The 19,449-nt window shown below is 45.1% G+C and overlaps 1 pseudogene; it reads left to right on the plus strand.

The window, feature by feature from the left end:
• Positions 1–19,449, plus strand: part of LOC118372743 (RNA N6-adenosine-methyltransferase mettl16-like) — a 34,419-nt pseudogene that overhangs the window by 2,397 nt on the left and 12,573 nt on the right.

The raw sequence follows: 19,449 nt of genomic DNA on the forward strand, positions 1-19,449 counted from the left end.
TCTATTTAGTCTCAAATAATAATGAAACATCTTTGGTTAAAGTAATGCAAAAACAAAGTGTTGGAGAAGAAAGTAAATATGTGCCATGTAAAAAAGCTAACGTTTAAGTTCCTTGCTCAGAACATGATACCATATGGAAGCTGGAACCATCCTTTTAACATGAGTCTTCAATATTCCCAGTTAAGAAGTTTTAGGTTGTAGTTATTATAGGACTATTTCTATTTATACCATTTGTATTTTATATACATTTGACTATTGGATGTTCTTATAGACACTATAGTATTGCCAGCCTAATCTCGGGAGTTGATAGGCTTGAAGTCATTAACAGCACCGTGCTTCAAGAATTGCGAAAAGCTGCTGGCAGACGCAGGAAAGTGCGGTTTGAATGAATGCTTACGAGCCTGCTGCTGCCCACCACCGCTCAGTCAGACTGCTCTATCAAATCATAGACTTAATTATAATACAATAAACACACAGAAATACGAGCCTTGGGTCATTAATATGCTCAAATCCTGGAAACTATAATTTTGGAAACAAAACGTTTATTCTTTCATTACGGAACCGTTCCGTATTTTATCGAACGGGTGGCAACCCTAAGTCTAAATATTGCTGTTACATTGCACAGCCTTCAATGTTATCTGGCAAAAATCTGGCAAATTAATTACGGCCTTTCTCAGGAAGAAATGGTCTTCACACAGTTCGCAACGAGCCAGGTGACCCAAACTGCTGCATATACCCTGACTCTGCTGGCACTTAACACAAGAGAACTGACACAATTTCAGGCACCGCATTGATTATGTGCAACACAGGACAAGCTAGTTAAACTAGTAATATCATCAACCATGTGTAGTTAACTAGTGATTATGTTAAGATTGATTGTTTATTATAAGGTAAGTTTAATGCTCGCTAGCAACTTACCATGGCTGCTTGCTGCATGCACTCGCATAACAGGTGGTCAGCCTGCCTTGCAGTCTCCTCGTGGATTGCAATATAATCGGTGTCCAAAAATGCAGATTACCGATTGTTATGAAAACTTGAAATTGGCCCTAATTAATCGGCCATTCCGACTAATTGGTCGACTGGTACATACTCCTGTAATGCTATGAGGTTCGTAAGGATAGTGTAGCTAACATACCGGTACATACTGCTGTAATGCTATGTGGTTCGTAAGGATAGTGTAGCTAACATACCGGTACATACTGCTGTAATGCTATGAGGTTCGTAAGGATAGTGTAGTTAACAAATTGTCAGCCAACATAAGGTGTGATATAACTTATTTAAAAAGTCATTACTTTATTACATTGCTCAACATTTTCATAATATTTGTCAAAATTAGTTAAAGCAATGAATTTGTATCCTCTCTTGTTGTACTTCGGCTGAATATTTCATGCCATTCTCTTCAAATCTGAAAACGTTGTGGCATTTTCTGAACAGCATGTACCTAGTGTCCTCTGCTGTATTCCTCACATTTTGGTGAATTTAGTATGACATCTGGGAACTTTTAGCATACTAACTACATACTCAATTTATATCACAAATAGTAGGGTTAGGTTAGTATGAATATTCTAACACAGTTTATGCTTCTGCTGGTGAGGGGCAGGTTGTCTAAGCGCGCACACACACACTGGCAAAAGATTTTCAGCTGGCAGGCAGACACTCAAATAGGTTTCTGAGTGACAAGAGTAATGGCTTTGCATAGGCACTTTGTTGGACTGGAGAAAAACTCCTTTAAAGGAATGTTTAACCGAATCCCATGCTTTTAAAAGTTATGTTCTGGGACAGTATAGATCATTTACATTTACATTTAAGTCATTTAGCAGACGCTCTTATCCAGAGCGACTTACAAATTGGTGCATACACCTTATGACATCCAGTGGAACAGCCACTTGCATCTAAATCTTTTTTTGGGGGAGAGGGGGGGTGAGAAGGATTACTTACCCTTACTTACCCTATCCTAGGTATTCCTTGAAGAGGTGGGGTTTCAGGTGTCTCCGGAAGGTGGTGATTGACTCCGCTGTCCTGGCGTCGTGAGGAGTTTGTTCCACCATTGGGGGGCCAGAGCAGCGAACAGTTTTGACTGGGCTGAGCGGGAACTGTACTTCCTCAGTGGTAGGGAGGCGAGCAGGCCAGAGGTGGATGAACGCAGTGCCCTTGTTTGGGTGTAGGGCCTGATCAGAGCCTGGAGGTACTGAGGTGCCGTTCCCCTCACAGCTCCGTAGGCAAGCACCATGGTCTTGTAGCGGATGCGAGCTTCAACTGGAAGCGAGTGGAGAGAGCGGAGGAGCGGGGTGACGTGAGAGAACTTGGGAAGGTTGAACACCAGACGGGCTGCGGCGTTCTGGATGAGTTGTAGGGGTTTAATGGCACAGGCAGGGAGCCCAGCCATCAGCGAGTTGCAGTAATCAAGACGGGAGATGACAAGTGCCTGGATTAGGACCTGCGCCGCTTCCTGTGTGAGGCAGGGTCGTACTCTGCGGATGTTGTAGAGCATGAACCTACAGGAACGGGACACCGCCTTGATGTTAGTTGAGAACGTCAGGGTGTTGTCCAGGATCACGCCAAGGTTCTTAGCGCTCTGGGAGGAGGACACAATGGAGTTGTCAACCGTGATGGCGAGATCATGGAACGGGCAGTCCTTCCCCGGGAGGAAGAGGAGCTCCGTCTTGCTGAGGTTCAGCTTGAGGTGGTGATCCGTCATCCACACTGATATGTCTGCCAGACATGCAGAGATGCGATTCGCCACCTGGTCATCAGAAGGGGGAAAGGAAGATTAATTGTGTGTCGTCTGCATAGCAATGATAGGAGAGACCATGTGAGGTTATGACAGAGCCAAGTGACTTGGTGTATAGCGAGAATAAGAGAGGGCCTAGAACAGAGCCCTGGGGGACACCAGTGGTGAGAGCGCGTGGTGAGGAGACAGATTCTCGCCACGCCACCTGGTAGGAGCGACCTGTCAGGTAGGACGCAATCCAAGCGAGGGCAGCGCCGGAGATGCCCAACTCGGAGAGGGTGGAGAGGAGGATCTGATGGTTCACAGTATCGAAGGCAGCCGATAGGTCTAGAAGGATGAGAGCAGAGGAGAGAGAGTTAGCTTTAGCAGTGCGGAGCGCCTCCGTGATACAGAGAAGAGCAGTCTCAGTTGAATGACTAGTCTTGAAACCTGACTGATTTGGATCAAGAAGGTCATTCTGAGAGAGATAGCGGTAGAGCTGGCCAAGGACGGCACGCTCAAGAGTTTTGGAGAGAAAAGAGAGAAGGGATACTGGTCTGTAGTTGTTGACATCGGAGGGATCGAGTGTAGGTTTTTTCAGAAGGGGTGCAACTCTCGCTCTCTTGAAGACGGGAGGGACGTAGCCAGCGGTCAGGGATGAGTTGATGAGCGAGGTGAGGTAAGGGAGAAGGTCTCCGGAAATGGTCTGGAGAAGAGAGGAGGGGATAGGGTCAAGCGGGCAGGTTGTTGGGCGGCCGGCCGTCACAAGACGCGAGATTTCATCTGGAGAGAGAGGGAGAAAGAGGTCAGAGCATAGGGTAGGGCAGTGTGAGCAGAACCAGCGGTGTCGTTTGACTTAGCAAACGAGGATCGGATGTCGTCGACCTTCTTTTCAAAATGGTTGACGAAGTCATCTGCAGAGAGGGAGGAGGGGGGGGGGGGAGGATTCAGGAGGGAGGAGAAGGTGGCAAAGAGCTTCCTAGGGTTAGAGGCAGATGCTTGGAATTTAGAATGGTAGAAAGTGGCTTTAGCAGCAGAGACAGAGGAGGAAAATGTAGAGAGGAGGGAGTGAAAGGATGCCAGGTCCGCAGGGAGGCGAGTTTTCCTCCATTTCCGCTCGGCTGCCCGGAGCCCTTGTAAATTCACCTTCGTTCCCGGTTCGGATTCTGTTCCTCAAAAAAACAAAACATGGTGACTAATTTTCATTTGGAATAGAGATGTGGGGGTCTATGAGAAATACATTTCAAACATTTAATTTACAAGGCGAAATAAAGTCTTGCATTAAGAAGCTTAGAGGCTAGATTGAAAGCCCTCAGCAGTCCTGGTTGACCAGTATTGCCTCCGCCTGTGGCTGCAGGAGAGGTTATTATGGCTGGGTAGGCAGCCAGGTGCAATAGAGAGAAAGACCAGACATACAGACAGGCAGGAGAAGAAAGGGAGGCTATTGGGTTAATGTTGTTTTTGATGTCAACTCAACTCCGCAGTCATCGCTGCACCTGGTGCTGGGCTGGAGCTGACGGCGCGTAATGGAGCACATCTCTCTTGCTCTTATTCTCTGCCTTGTGTACTTTCTATACCTCCATCTTGTGTCTGTCCTTTCCTTCTTCTCTGCATCCTATTTCTGTCTTGCTCACTCTCTTCCTCTTCCCTCATTCCCCCTCTCCCTCTTCCCGCAGTCTCTGTTTGATGATAGAGGATGAAGAGTGTCCTGAGTTGCTAGCTTTTCTTTGATTCCTGCTAATGACGGACTGAAGTCCCAAACCTCCCCAGCCGTGGTCTAGCCTGTCCAGCACTACTCCAATTACTAGAGGATACCCCCCCACCCCCTATATATATGTGTGTACTAGAGGTCGACCGATTATGATATTCAAAGCCGATACCAATTATTGGAGGACAAAAAAAGCCGATACCGATTAATCGGTGGATTTTTGTAATTTATTTTTTTATATATATATTTATTTTTTTACAATTTATTTGTAATAATGACCATTACAACAATTATTGAATTAACACTTATTTTAACTTAATATAATACATCAATTATATCAATTTAGCCTCAAATAAATAATGAAACATGTTCAATTTGGTTTAAATAATGCAAAAACAAAGTATTGGAGAAGAAAGTAAAAGTGCAATACAGTGGGGCACAATTGGTGGCTGGCTAAATACTTTTTTGCAAGTTCTCCCACTTAAAAATATGAGAGAGGACTGTAATTTGCATCATAGGTACACTTCAACAGACAAAAAGAGGATAAAAAAAAATCCAGAAAATCACATTGTAGGATTTTAAATGAATTTATTAGCAAATTATGGTGGAAAATAAGTACCCAAATTTAACTGCCTGTAGCTCAGGCACAGAACCAAGGATATGCATATTCTTGGTACCATTTAAAAGAAAACACTGAAGTTTGTGTAAATGTGAATTGAATGTAGGAGAATATAACACAATAGATCTGGTTTAGATAATACAATGAAAGAAAACATATGTTTTTTCTTTTTATTGTTGTATCATCTTTAAAATGAACAAGATAAAACAAACATTCAGATAGGATGATGGGGACAATTTCAGTGAAACATATAAGAGGGCAACAGTACTTGTGCAAAGTTTCAGAATGATAACTTCCAAAATGAGTGTGCTACATGACATTTATCATGAAGTCACCCAGGTGTCCCACACAAGTAGCCCAAATGTACCCAAGTGGCCAAATGAAGTTATACATTTTGAATGGAATAACTATATACAAAATACCAAAATTGTATTCTAACACAATATATATATTTTTTTAAATATACATTTACAAAATAACACTTTCAATATTTGGAAGACCTTCAGTCCTCTACTCAATATTATGCTGCTGATGCCAGGTGCCATAGCACATCCATGCCTGCAAAAATACATTTGGGCAGATGAACACCACTTGTGGCAGGAGCTGGATGTACCAGCTTAAGTGGGGGATGGACACCTTGGCACTGGGGGCTCCCATTCGGAGTCGGTGTCACTGTGAAAGAAAATGTTCCGTTAGAATAGTTTCACATATGAGCCCTGTATCAACAGGTATAATAAACAGATATATATAGAGTACAGGGAACGTAAGGTTGAATATATTATTATAGACCTGCTAGATCTACTAATTTATATTATGACATTGCATCTAGATCTACTGTCTTTATTATATTACAACAGACCAGCTGTATCTACTGTCTCCATTTCACTTTGGTCATTGTTGTGGGCCTGCCCTCCCCTCAACAGCCTCAAATAGGCTATTTCATTTCACAAATAATATTGTATATTATTAATTTCAAACAACGGCATTAGCATGAGAAGAACTTACCAGTCCAAAACGATGTCCTCTCCGTTGAAAAAATATTCCTCCATTTGGGAATCGCTAAATTAATCGTCCTCGGTCAATTTCCTCTAGAATAGTGTGTACATCTGTATATCTAGACTTAGATTTAGCTTTCCCTGACTTAGTCTCCATGCTGATTGATATATAAACAGCTGAATATGTGCTTTACCAAAACAATCCAGTGCGCAACATGCGTTGCTCCTTCCGTTATGAAACTTCAATGGCGAATGACCCTCTTTACGCTGGAGTTTACTACATCGGTTGGTCTTCCAACACAAACATGACATATTGCCGTTTACCTCAGCTCATTGGCTATCTACCCAGCTAGATTTCAAGACGATCAGTGGTCATTGGGTTAAAATACAGTCAATCAACAAAACAGCAGGCAAATCATTGGTGCACAATAATGTCATTACTTGTTGTCTTCAAATCGGTTTCTTTCAGTCAATACGTCCCGCGAAATGACCCATCAGGTTTGGTTGTATTACAAACAAACCAGTTGATTGCAATGAAACGAAACATGACTGGAAAAGTCACGTTTTGCGTGTGTATTTACCTCGAGTGTGTCGTCGAAAATGGAATGAGACGGAATTCACGACACAAGCGGTTCACAAAATGTTTCGTGTTAGGCTATAAAAATGGATTTTTATCAAACAATAGACCATTCATTGTGTAACAATGAGCATTGGAATTGCAAACAGAGGAAGTTCGTCAAAGGTAAACAATTTATTTTATTGCAGTTTGTGATTTTGTTACGCTTGTGCTGGTTGAAATAGTTGTTTTTATGGGGCTCTATCCTCAGATAATCGCATCGTATTCTTTCGCAGTAAATCCTTTTTTAAATCTGACAACGCAGTTGGATTAGCAAGATTCTAGGCTTTCGAAACATGTGAGACACTTGTATTTTCATGAATGTTTAATATTACTATTTATGTAGCGATCACCGTATGTTGTCGAATTTCATCCCGCTACCGGGTTCCGTGCACAGAGAGGTTAAATAAAGGTGTTACATTTTTTAAAAAAAATCAGTGTCCAAAATTACCGATTGTTATGAAAACTTGAAATCGGCCCCAATTAATCGGCCATTCCGATTAATCGGTTGACCTCTAGTGTGTACACCCCTCTCATTCGTACTCCAGGAAATTATCTCAACCCCTATTACCAGCCTGTTCAAACTCTCTTTCATATCGTCTGAGATCCCCAAGGATTGGAAAGCTGCCGCAGTCATCCCCCTCTTCAAAGGGGGAGACACCCTGGACCCAAACTGTTACAGACCTATATCCATCCTGCCCTGCCTATCTAAGGTCTTCGAAAGCCAAGTCAATAAACAGATCACTGACCATCTCGAATCCCACCGTACCTTCTCCGCTGTGCAATCTGGTTTCCGAGCCGGTCACGGGTGCACCACAGCCACGCTCAAGGTACTAAACGATACCATAATCGCCATCGATAAAAGACAGTACTTGTGCAGCCGTCTTCATCGACCTTGCCAAGGCTTTCGACTCTGTCAATCACCATATTCTCATCGGCAGACTCAATAGCCTCGGTTTTTCTAATGACTGCCTTGCCTGGTTCACCAACTACTTTGCAGACAGAGTTCAGTGCGTCAAATCGGAGGGCATGCTGTCCGGTCCTCTGGCAGTCTCTATGGGGGTGCCACAGGGTTCAATTCTCGGGCCGACTCTTTTCTCTGTATATATCAATGATGTTGCTCTTGCTGCGGGCGATTCCCTGATTCACCTCTACGCCGACGACACCATTCTGTATACTTCCGGCCCGTCCTTGGACACTGTGCTATCTAACCTCCAAACGAGCTTCAATGCCATACAACACTCCTTCCGTGGCCTCAAACTGCTCTTAAACGGTAGTAAAACCAAATGCATGCTTTTCAAACGGTTGCTGCCTGCACCCGCATGCCCGACAAGCATCACCACCCTGGATGGTTCCGACTTATGTGGACATCTATAAGTACCTAGGTGTCTGGCTAGACTGTAAACTCTCCTTCCAGACTCATATTAAACATCTCCAATCGAAAATCAAATCTAGATTCGGCTTTCTATTCCGCAACAAAGCCTCCTTCACTCACGCCGCCAAACTTACCCTTGTAAAACTGACTATCCTACCGATCCTCGACTTCGGCGACGTCATCTACAAAATAGCTTCCAATACTCTACTCTGCAGTTTATCACAGTGCCATCCGTTTTGTTACTAAAGCACCTTATACCACCCACCACTGCGACCTGTATGCTTTAGTCGGCTGGCCCTCGCTACATATTCGTCGCCAGACCCACTGGCTCCAGGTCATCTGCAAGTCCATGCTAGGTAAAGCTCTGCCTTATCTCAGTTCACTGGTCACGATGGCAACACCCACCCGTAGCACGCACTCCAGCAGGTGTATCTCACCGCCTTTCGTTCCAGTTCTCTGCTGCCTGTGACTGGAACGAATTGCAAAAATCGCTGAAGTTGGAGACTTTTATCTCCCTCACCAACTTCAAACATCTGCTATCTGAGCAGCTAACCGATCGCTGCAGCTGTACATAGTCTATCGGTAAATAGCCCACCCAATTTTACCTACCTCATCCCCATACTGTTTATATTTATTTACCTTTCTGCTCGTTTGCACACCAATATCTCTACCTGTACATGACCATCTGATCATTTATCACTCCAGTGTTAATCTGCAAAATTGTAATTATTCGACCCTCTTTTTTTCTACTGTGTTATTGACTTGTTAATTGTTTACTCCATGTGTAACTCTGTGTTGTCTGTTCACACTGCTATGCTTTATCTTGGCCAGGTCGCAGTTGCGAATAAGAACTTGTTCTCAACTAGCCTACCTGGTTAAATAAAGGTGAGAATTTAAAAAAACATTTTTTAATCCAGCCTCGTCTTTGTGGTGAAATTGCCAACGGTCTGTTCAGTGTGAAAATGACATTGTGTAAATGCAGATGATTGCAGACACATATGCCGATGTCACCACCAGGTGCAAGCATCTACTGTGTGAGTGAAAGCATATTGGCATGGGTTGTGGGTATTTTCATTGTGGATGTGCAGAGAGTGTGAGGTAGTTAGTTTATCAGCAATCTGGCTTGGCTGTTTTCGTGAATATCTGGGTGAGCAGTGAGGCAGAGGAGAGCTGTTTAAATGTGCTTGATGTCCATCTGCAGCAGCCAGGTGTTGATTACAGAAGAGAAAATCATTACTATACAGTACATGACTCACTGACAAACTGACAGAAGGACAGACTGATAGAGATGACTCGCTGACAGAACTAAAGACACCGACAGACAGAAAGAGCTTCAATACCATACTGATGGACAAAACGACAGACCCGAGAGGGAGACGACAAACAACCTCTTTCTCTAGAGTTTGCTCACTACCAGACCCGCATGGGTTCAAATATTATTTGTTTTCTTTCAAATATTTCAGCTGTGCCTTTTTGAGCTGGCCTTGTGCAATGGAACAAATGTAATAGTCATAAAAGTGCAAGATCCTTCAACTGAAAAAAGACCTACCAGTGAGACAAGTCTTCATCCTGAACAGGGATGTGTGGGAGATGATTGAAAGAAGGGGGATGTGGGGAGGGTGGGAGTGAGGACTTCGGAGAGAGGGATGCGAGAGAATTGGCCTTTAGAAGTGAAAGTAGATATACACTGCTCAAAAAATAAAGGGAACACTTAAACAACACAATGTAACTCCAAGTCAATCACACTTCTGTGAAATCAAACTGTCCACTTAGGAAGCAACACTGATTGACAATAAATTTCACATGCTGTTGTGCAAATGGAATACACCCCCAATAATGGAGTGGTTCTGCAGGTGGTGACCACAGACCACTTCTCAGTTCCTATGCTTCCTGGCTGATGTTTTGGTCACTTTTGAATGCTGGCAGTGCTTTCACTCTAGTGGTAGCATGAGACTGAGTCTACAACCCACACAAGTGGCTCAGGTAGTGCAGCTCATCCAGGATGGCACAACAATGCAAGCTGTGGCAAGAAGGTTTGCTGTGTCTGTCAGCGTAGTGTCCAGAGCATGGAGGTGCTACCAGGAGACAGGCCAGTACATCAGGAGACGTGGCGGAGGCCGTAGGAGGGCAACAACCCAGCAGCAGGACCGCTACCTCCTCCTTTGTGCAAGGAGGAGCAGGAGGAGCACTGCCAGAGCCCTGCAAAATGACCTCCAGCAGGCCACAAATGTGCATGTGTTTCTGACCGTTTGAGCAGACAGACTCCATGAGGGTGGTATGAGGGCCCGACGTCCACAGGTGGGGGTTGTGCTTACAGCCCAACACCGTGCAGGATGTTTGGCATTTGCTAGAGAACACTAAGATTGCCAAATTCGCCACTGGCACACTGTGCTCTTCACAGATGAAAGCAGGTTCACACTGAGCACATGTGACAGTCTGGAGACGCCGTGGAGAACGTTCTGTTGCCTGCAACATCCTCCAGCATGAACGGTTTGGCGGTGGGTCAGTCATGGTGTGGGGTGGCATTTCTTTGGGGGGCCGCACAGCCCTCCATGTGCTCGCCAGAGGTAACCTGACTGCCATTAGGTACTGAGATGAGATCCTCAGACCCCTTGTGAGACCATATGCTGGTGCGGTTGGCCCTGGGTTCCTCCTAATGCAAGACAATGCTTGACCTCATGTGGCTGGAGTGTGTCAGCAGTTCCTGCAAGAGGAAGGCATTGATGCTATGGACTGGCCCGCCCGTTCCTCAGACCTGAATCCAATTGAGCACATCTGGGACATCATGTCTCGCTCCATTCACCAACGCCACGTTGCACCACAGACTGTCATCAGGAGCATGCTCAGGCGTTGTAGGGAGGTCATACAGACACGTGGAGGCCACACACACTACTGAGCCTCATTTTGACTTGTTTTAAGGACATTACATCAAAGTTGGATCAGCCTGTAGTGTGGTTTTCCACTTTAATTTTGAGTGTGACTCCAAATCCAGACCTCCATGGGTTGATAAATTTGATTTCCATTAATAATTGTTGTGTGATTTTGTTGTCAGCACATTCAACTATGTAAAGAAAAAAGTATTTAATAAGAATATTTCATTCATTCAGATCTAGGATGTGTTATTTTAGTGTTCCCTTTATTTTTTTGAGCAGTGTATTTTGGGGGTTCTCGTCAAGGAGGGAGGGAGAGCAATAGAAGATACATGGACAGTAAAAAGACCAAGACCACAGAGCAAAATTTGTATGAATGGAGTGAATAGTAAAGAGGAGAGAGGGGTGAAGGATAGATGGGACTCAGATGGCAGAGAGAGATGGGATTAGGAATCATGAACCAGAAAGATGACCCAGCCCAGGCGTTCCATCATGGCTGTCTCTCGCTGGCTGACGACCCTTGATGCCATGGCAGTAGGGGGAGGAGGGGGCATTAAAAATTCAACGCTCTCTGGGTGACATTTCATTTGGCTGTCATTCTTTTTTTGGGGGGGTGGGGGCAGATATTACCAGCAGAGAAATCATCCATGGTGGGTCGAGGAGTTTTTCCCTTCCTTTAATAAATGGAGTAATTGAACTTTCCATCTCACAGTGGGTTCCTTCCTGGTGCTCTGCTTGCATTATTAACACAGTGGAAGGCAGGAGCAGGAGGTGAATTGAGAAATATGTATGGATCAGTCTGAAAACGAGCCCCTAGACCAAATATGGTACCTTCAGAAAGTATTCACACCCCTTTGCTTTCTCCATATTTTGTTCTTAATCAGAATTTAAATTTAAGGTTGTGTCACTAATCTATACACAATACCCCATAATGTCAAAGTGGAATTTTGTAAGATGAAATGTCTTGTCAATAAGTATTCAACCCCTTTTGTTATGGCAAGCCTAAATATGTTCAGGAGTAAAAATGTGCTTAACAAATCTCATAAGTTGTGTGGACTCATTCTGTGTTTAATAATAGTGGTTACATGGTTTTTGAATGACTACCCCATATCTGTACCCCACACAGAATTATCTATATAGATCCCTCTATCGAGTAGTGAATTTAAAGCACAGATTCAACCACAAAGACCAGGGAGGTATTTCAATGCCTCCCAAATAAGGGCACTGATTGGTAGATGTGTTTTAAAATAAAAAAGCAGACTCTTAATATTCCTTTGAGCATGGCGAAGTTATCAATTAGATTTTGGATGGTGTATCAATACACCCAGTCGTTAAAATATTCAGGAGTCCTTCCTACTGTAACTCAGTTGCCGGAGAGGAAGGAAACTGCTCGGGGATTTTACCATGAGGCCAATACTCATTTTAAAAAGGTTATATGGTTGTGATAGATTACTGAGGATTGATAAACAACATAGTACATTAACAAACATAAATGAGTGAAAAGATGGAAGCCTGTACAGAATAAAAATATTACAAAACATGTGTGGCAGACAAATTCACTTTTTGTCCTGAATACAACATGTTTGGGGCTAATCCAACTCAACACATCACTGAGTACCACTCTTCATATTTTTAAGGAAACTGACGGCTGCATCATGTTATGGGTATTGTCATTGGCCAGGATTAGGGATTTGTTTGTTGATTACAAATAAACATAATACAGCTGTGAGAACAGGGAAATCTTGTTCAATCTGCTTCCAACAGACACTGGGAGACAAATTTGTCTTTCAGCAGGACACTAACCTTAAACACAAGGCCAAATCTACATTGGAGTTGCTTACCAAGGTGACATTAAATGTTCCAGAGTGGCCTAGTTACAGTTTTGACTGAAATTGGCATAAATCTATGGCAATAGTTGAAAATGGCTGTCCATCAATGATCAACAGTCAACTTGACAGAGCATGAATAATTTTTTTAATAGAATAATGGGCAAAAAATTTCAATCCAGGTGTGCAAAGCTCGTACCCCAAAAGACTCACAGCTGCTTCTACTAAATATTGACTCAGGTGTGTGAATATCTAAATTTGATATTTTTTCAATAAATGTGTTAACATTTTTAAAAACATGTTTTAACGTATTGTGTGTAGATGGGTGGAAAATTATATATTTAATCCATTTTGAATTCAGGCTGCAACATAACAAAATGTGGAATAAATCAAGGGGTATGAATACTTTCCGAAGGCACTGTACTAACCTTGCAGATTTGAAGGAACTGGATAGGTAGCTTATATGGTGGAAGTGCACTAAATCACCTCAACCTCCATGATTGGTCGACTGGGTTACTGATTACAGCCAACTGATTACCAGGACCTCTCTGATTGGTTCGCTCGTTAACCGATGATACCCCCTGATCCGCATGGACTTGGATTGGTAGAGCGCTTTACTGAATATAAATGTGGCTTCTTTGAATGGCTTCAACTTCCCCTTGGAATATTTTTTTCGTTATACCTAATGAGCTCTTCTACATACTGAGAAGTGCCTAAATTTAAAGTGCAGTCTTGGCTACACCTCTGAATGAGGAACAGTCAATACAGTTTGTGTTCAGTGCACAACCTGAAGTGGGAAGAGGAGCTGCTAATCTGTAAAATAATTATACTGTGCATTCAGAATAAAAATGAGTTTGCCCTGAAGGTCACCTCTCCATCTCTCTCTGTGCTGATGGACTATGCTAGCGGAGAGTGGAGGCGTGGGGCTTACTTGCTGCTGGCTTCTTCAGCTGCGGCAGTTGGTTCCCTAGGTAGATATGGGTTTGTTCATCTCACTGCCCTAGGACTGTTCTAGTGCTCATCAGTTTCACTTCCCTCATATTTTTCTTCGACTCCCTCAGCTGTTATTTTTCTCTCTCTCACACTTTCTATCTCACATACACTCACCATCCCACCCCCTCCCTTCTAATTGATGTACTCCCCCTTTCTCTTTGTTACTGTCATCTGTTTCTCACAATCTGTATTTCCTAATGCAGAGAGAAATTGCTGATTTTGCCTCTCTGCCCAGGCAGTTTTGAGTCCGTAGGGAGACCAGAACTCCCTGTCCACTCATCCACCACAGCCCACAACCTTCCGAAGATTTCAACCTACCTCCCTCACACAAACTTTCTCTGTTTTCATTACGAAAAGTACCCTTAAGCCTCCCTTATCATTTGACATCCACCTCACTCATCTAATTCCTGTAACACCTGCACACCTACAAGATTAATTCTCTCATAAACATGTTTTACCGGGTTTGTCCCATGCCCCACACCGTCTGGCGCACAAACATCCACCCTGTGTCTCGATCTCGTGCACGCTCACGCTTCTTCCAGTATCAGCCATATTGCTCCAGCGTGGCTGGATTTACGTGAGCTGACTGCCTGTGTGTGCCGGTGGACTCGGGTGGTTGCCATGGAGACCTGCCGTTGTAGTGCTCTGCAGTACATACGTGCATACACTCGTCACGGTCTAAAAATAGGGGGCTGGGCAGGCAGGCTCTGAACGGCTTCGTTCTCTGCATGTTGATCATTACACTGAGAAGAGCGAAACTGTGAGACCTGAAGACACTCTGAGCTAGTGGATAGGCTTTAGCTCAGCGGGCTAACACCGTCTTGAGGGACACGGGTTCGTTCCCCGGTCTGTCACATATGTACTATATAACTCCGGCTATGTGCCTTTTGGGGAAACTAACTCGCCCTGTAGTGCTGCTCGTCATCAGTGATAGTCTCTCTCCTCTCCGCCGTAGTTGTGGTGGATACACTCTCCTTCTTGTCCCCCAAACCCAGCAAGGAGGTGCCAGACGATCCTATCACCAGGAGGTGTCTAATTGCTGTCTGTGGAGGTGTGAATGCAGACAGACTGGTTAATTACACATCTGTCCCTTCTCTTTGTCTCTCAAACCCAAAACATGCTTTCCAGGCAGTGTCTCTGTCTGTGTGTTTCCCAAACCCAAAACGTGCTTTCCAGTCAGTGAAAATCATAGAGAGAAGGAGGTGTGTAGAGAAGGAGGTGTGGGGGTCTGTTTGGTGGGGGTCTGGTTAATGCTGGAAAATATTATTTCTGTATCATTAGTGAGGAAGTGTAAATTGATAAGCTCCTTATTTAATTTGTCACCGGGTTTCATTGTGGTGGTTGACGTGCGATGAGCAGTAATTAGGGGGGAATGGATGATATGGAGCACTGGGCTATGGGCGATATGGAGCTATGGATGATATGGAGCACTGGGCTATGGGCGATATGGAGCTATGGGCGATATGGAGCACTGGGCTATGGGCGATATGGAGCTATGGGCGATATGGAGCTATGGGCGATATGGAGCACTGGGCTATGGGCGATATGGAGCTATGGGGCTATGGGCGATATGGGGCTATGGGGCTATGGGCGATATGGAGCTATGGGCGATATGGAGCTATGGGCGTTATGGGCGCTATGGGGCTATGGGCGATATGGGGCTATGGGCGATATGGGGCTATGGGCGATATGGAGCTATGGGCGATATGGGGCTATGGGCGATATTGGCAATATGAAGCTATGGGCGATATGGAGCATTGTGATATGGGCGATATGGGGCTATGGGCGATATGGAGCTACGGGCGATATGGAGCACTGGGCTATTGGGTGATATGGAGCACTGAGCTATGAGTGATATGGAACTATGGGTGATATGGAGCACTGAGCTATGAGTGATATGGAACTATGGGGATATGGAGCACTGGGCTATGAGTGATATGGGGCTATGAGTGATATGGGGCTATGGGTGATATGGAGCACTGGGCTATGAGTGATATGGGGCTATGGGTGATATGGAGCACTGGGCTATGAGTGATATGGAGCTATGGGTGATATGGAGCACTGGGCTATGGGTGATATGGAGCACTGAGCTATGAGTGATATGGAACTATGGGGATATGGAGCACTGGGCTATGAGTGATATGGGGCTATGAGTGATATGGGGCTATGGGTGATATGGAGCACTGGGCTATGAGTGATATGGGGCTATGGGTGATATGGAGCACTGGGCTATGAGTGATATGGAGCTATGGGTGATATGGAGCACTGGGCTATGGGTGATATGGAGCACTGGGCTATTGGGTGATATGGGGCTATTGGGTGATATGGGGCTATGGGTGATATGGAGCACTGGGCTATGAGTGATATGGGGCTATGGGTGATATGGAGCACTGGGCTATGAGTGATATGGGGCTATGGGGATATGGAGCACTGGGCTATGAGTGATATGGGGATATGGAGCACTGGGCTATGAGTGATATGGGGATATGGAGCACTGGGCTATGAGTGATATGGGGATATGGAGCACTGGGCTATGAGTGATATGGGGATATGGAGCACTGGGCTATGAGTGATATGGGGCTATGGGTGATATGGAGCACTGGGCTATTGGGTGATATGGGGCTATGGGTGATATGGAGCACTGGGCTATGAGTGATATGGGGCTATGGGTGATATGGAGCACTGGGCTATGAGTGATATGGGGATATGGAGCACTGGGCTATGAGTGATATGGATTGGGGTGCCATTTGGGACATAGCCTATAAGGGCAGCTGCCTGACGATGTACTTTTCAGGCCGGCAGAGAGGTGCTGTCTGGCGCAGGTCTAGCCCAAGACACATATTTGAAGTCTTAGAGTAGTGCTGATATAAGATAGGTTTTGCCTTTGAGATCATAATAAGATTGATCCTAGATCTGTACTCCTATTCTGAGACATGTTTTTAATACAGGCTGACTCTAACTAGTCCCAGAGCAGCTGGCTGCCAATTGGCATTACAGACTGCCAGAGAGGGGCTGCATGATTGTTGGCACGTCCACCTTCAGATCCCACATCTATTTCCTGTTGATCACTGGCCAAATCCCCATCCACATGTCATGGCTGGTTTCCTGCTCTATCAAAGACTGTGATGTGTGTCAGTTAGCTCATTAGAGAGAGAAACAGGTTAGTGATTGGTGACCCTGGTCCATTCTGTAAGCTGATTGGAGATGTCACTCTCCTGATGGATATCCACAGGGAATTACTCTCCCAAGCCTTAACCTGGCCGGGGGCCATCTCACCCATCTCTACTGCCCCAGGGGACCTCACTGTGGTCAGTTAGATTAGAGGCCCTGGTCTCTGTTAGGCCTGGATGATCTGATCATGGCTGTCTGGCTCACCTCTTATTATTCTGTTATGGACAATAGGAGACAGCGGGATTGGCATTAAAAAGACTGCCACAGACACAAACACTCAGACTCACACCCTGTTCCTCACGTAGTGTGTTATATCCCCAGGTACTGGAGCGTCCTGTATCTACCCCCTGCTGGGAGCCTCTATGAATGGCTGGCATTACCTGGCTACTGAGGTAGATGACATTGCTTTGATTTCGCCAACAGGAACGTGGAGCAGAACAACCTCAGACCTCATCAAAGGTGAACTGTTTCATTATGTAGTGCTATGAGAGGCTATAACTGATTTATAGCTTATAGACACCAGGAGCATAGAGCAGAACAACCTCTATGACCTCATCAAAGGTCAGTGGCAAGTTGGCCATTGGTAGCCGCAATGTAATGTACTACTGAAAGGAAGATGGCTTGAAACCTTGTTGATAACGTGTCCTTGCCCTGTCTCAAGTTCCCCAGAAGACCATATTAATGGACGCTCTAAAGGAGGAATCAGCCATTGTCAATGACTTCTGCATTTGTAACCCTCCCCTCTTCGCCAACCAACTAGAGGTTAAGGTAGGCCTCTTTTAGATTGAAAGTGTTTTGAGTATCTGGAATAACTGCTTTATTCATCTCCTTTTCACAGATAATTTTTTTCTTATTTTCCTTCTCTTCCTTTCTTTTCCTGTCACGTTTCCTCTTTCTCTTACCCTTTATTTCTCTCCCCACGCCCCTCTTTTTTTCCTCCCTTCTTCCTCCCCTCCCTTTCTGTCCTCCTCTCCCCAGGGGGTAAATTCCAGGAACTCTCATCGTCCTCCCCCCAGCTCAGTGAACACAGGTGGGGTGACAGAGATCATGGCTGAGGGCGGAGAGCTGGAGTTTGTCAAGAGGATCATCCATGACAGCCTGCAACTCAAGACACGCCTGCGTGTCACGCAGCACGCACGCGCATATTGTGTTCACAAACACAACATTTTGGTCCCCATCAGTACACTTAGCATTCACAGAAGGAAATGGGGTAGTGTTCAAGATCGTTTCAGATTGGTTTCAGATTGCTCATGCTTCATATCTGCACCACTTTCCTAAACCCCAAATATAATATAGAACAAGCTGATGGTTATGTGTTTGTTCATTACCTTCTGTTACAAATGCACCTTTTCAATTTTGGATGAGAGGAAAAGTGAGAGATTGAAGAATGAGAGGACTACTGATGGAGGAGAGCAGGACAGATGGGATGCAGGGATGGAGCTGTCACCCAGAGTTTGTTTAATGAATTGGCACCAGGAGTAAACAGTCACCCACCCCCTGGCAGTATCCGCACGCCCACAGGGAACAGCTGTGTGTGGGGCGTGCAGATCTCTTCCACACACCACCACCACCATTACAAGGCCTGTCAGTGGTGCAGTGGAGTGAGACATGGATGCAGTGGGAGAGATACGCACTATTAGAGTTAATCAGACCGCACGCATGCGTGGTGACTGGGAGACAAGTGGCTGACATGAAAGGTGTGTGTCACTACCGTATTTTTGTGTGGAAAGATGATTGTCAACCACGTGTGTGTGTGTGCGCGTCGGTGTGCACATATGTTTCAGTGGAAAGATGAGTGGCCCTCACAGGGGGAAAAGTGTCTGTCTCCTTCTGTCTGTTTGCCTGGCTGTGCATGTGTCTGTGTCTTCACACTTGGTGGTGCGCTTGGCTTGTGTAAAGACCATAGATGAGTGTCTGCCACAGGGGAAGGCGTGCCCGCCCTAGTCTCCCTCTCTTCCGACTTTTGTTCTTTCCTGTCCTCCCTCTCTCCTCTCCTGCCATGTGTGTAGTGTGTTTGGGGCCAAGGCAGCAGTAAGCAGGCTGTCACTCCACACACTGCATGCTGGGACAGCAGAGCTACTGCCAGGTGTCCACGGAAACCAAGCCAGTCCCTCTGATTGGTCCTCTGAGACCCACCATCCCCTCGACCAACCCCTCCCCCTCCCTTTCAACAACACTGAGCTGTAATTACTCTCACCAGACTATCACACACACACACACACACACACACACACACACACACACACACACACACACAGTCAAGCACATCCCAACCACCAGCCAGGAAAAGGAGCTGATTTCCCCCTTGTCAAAGTGATGCCCTCTGCTAATTATTGTCTTTTATTGATATGATAATCACTCTTGGAAGGGTTTGCTTGAAAATACATTTAAAAAGAAATATACGACTTTGCCAAGAATCTAAATGCTTTTGTCTGACCCCCATGAGAGTTTTGTTTTTTGGGGTGGGAAGATCTTTCTGGAGGAAGGAAGTGAGGAAGCTGTTTGTGTGTTAACATGAATGTTCAGCCCCTCCTCGCTGCATGACAAAGTGGGGAACATCTGGGGA

This window comes from Oncorhynchus keta, chromosome 18 (genome assembly GCF_023373465.1).
Source record: "Oncorhynchus keta strain PuntledgeMale-10-30-2019 chromosome 18, Oket_V2, whole genome shotgun sequence".
Classification (NCBI taxonomy): domain Eukaryota; kingdom Metazoa; phylum Chordata; class Actinopteri; order Salmoniformes; family Salmonidae; genus Oncorhynchus; species Oncorhynchus keta.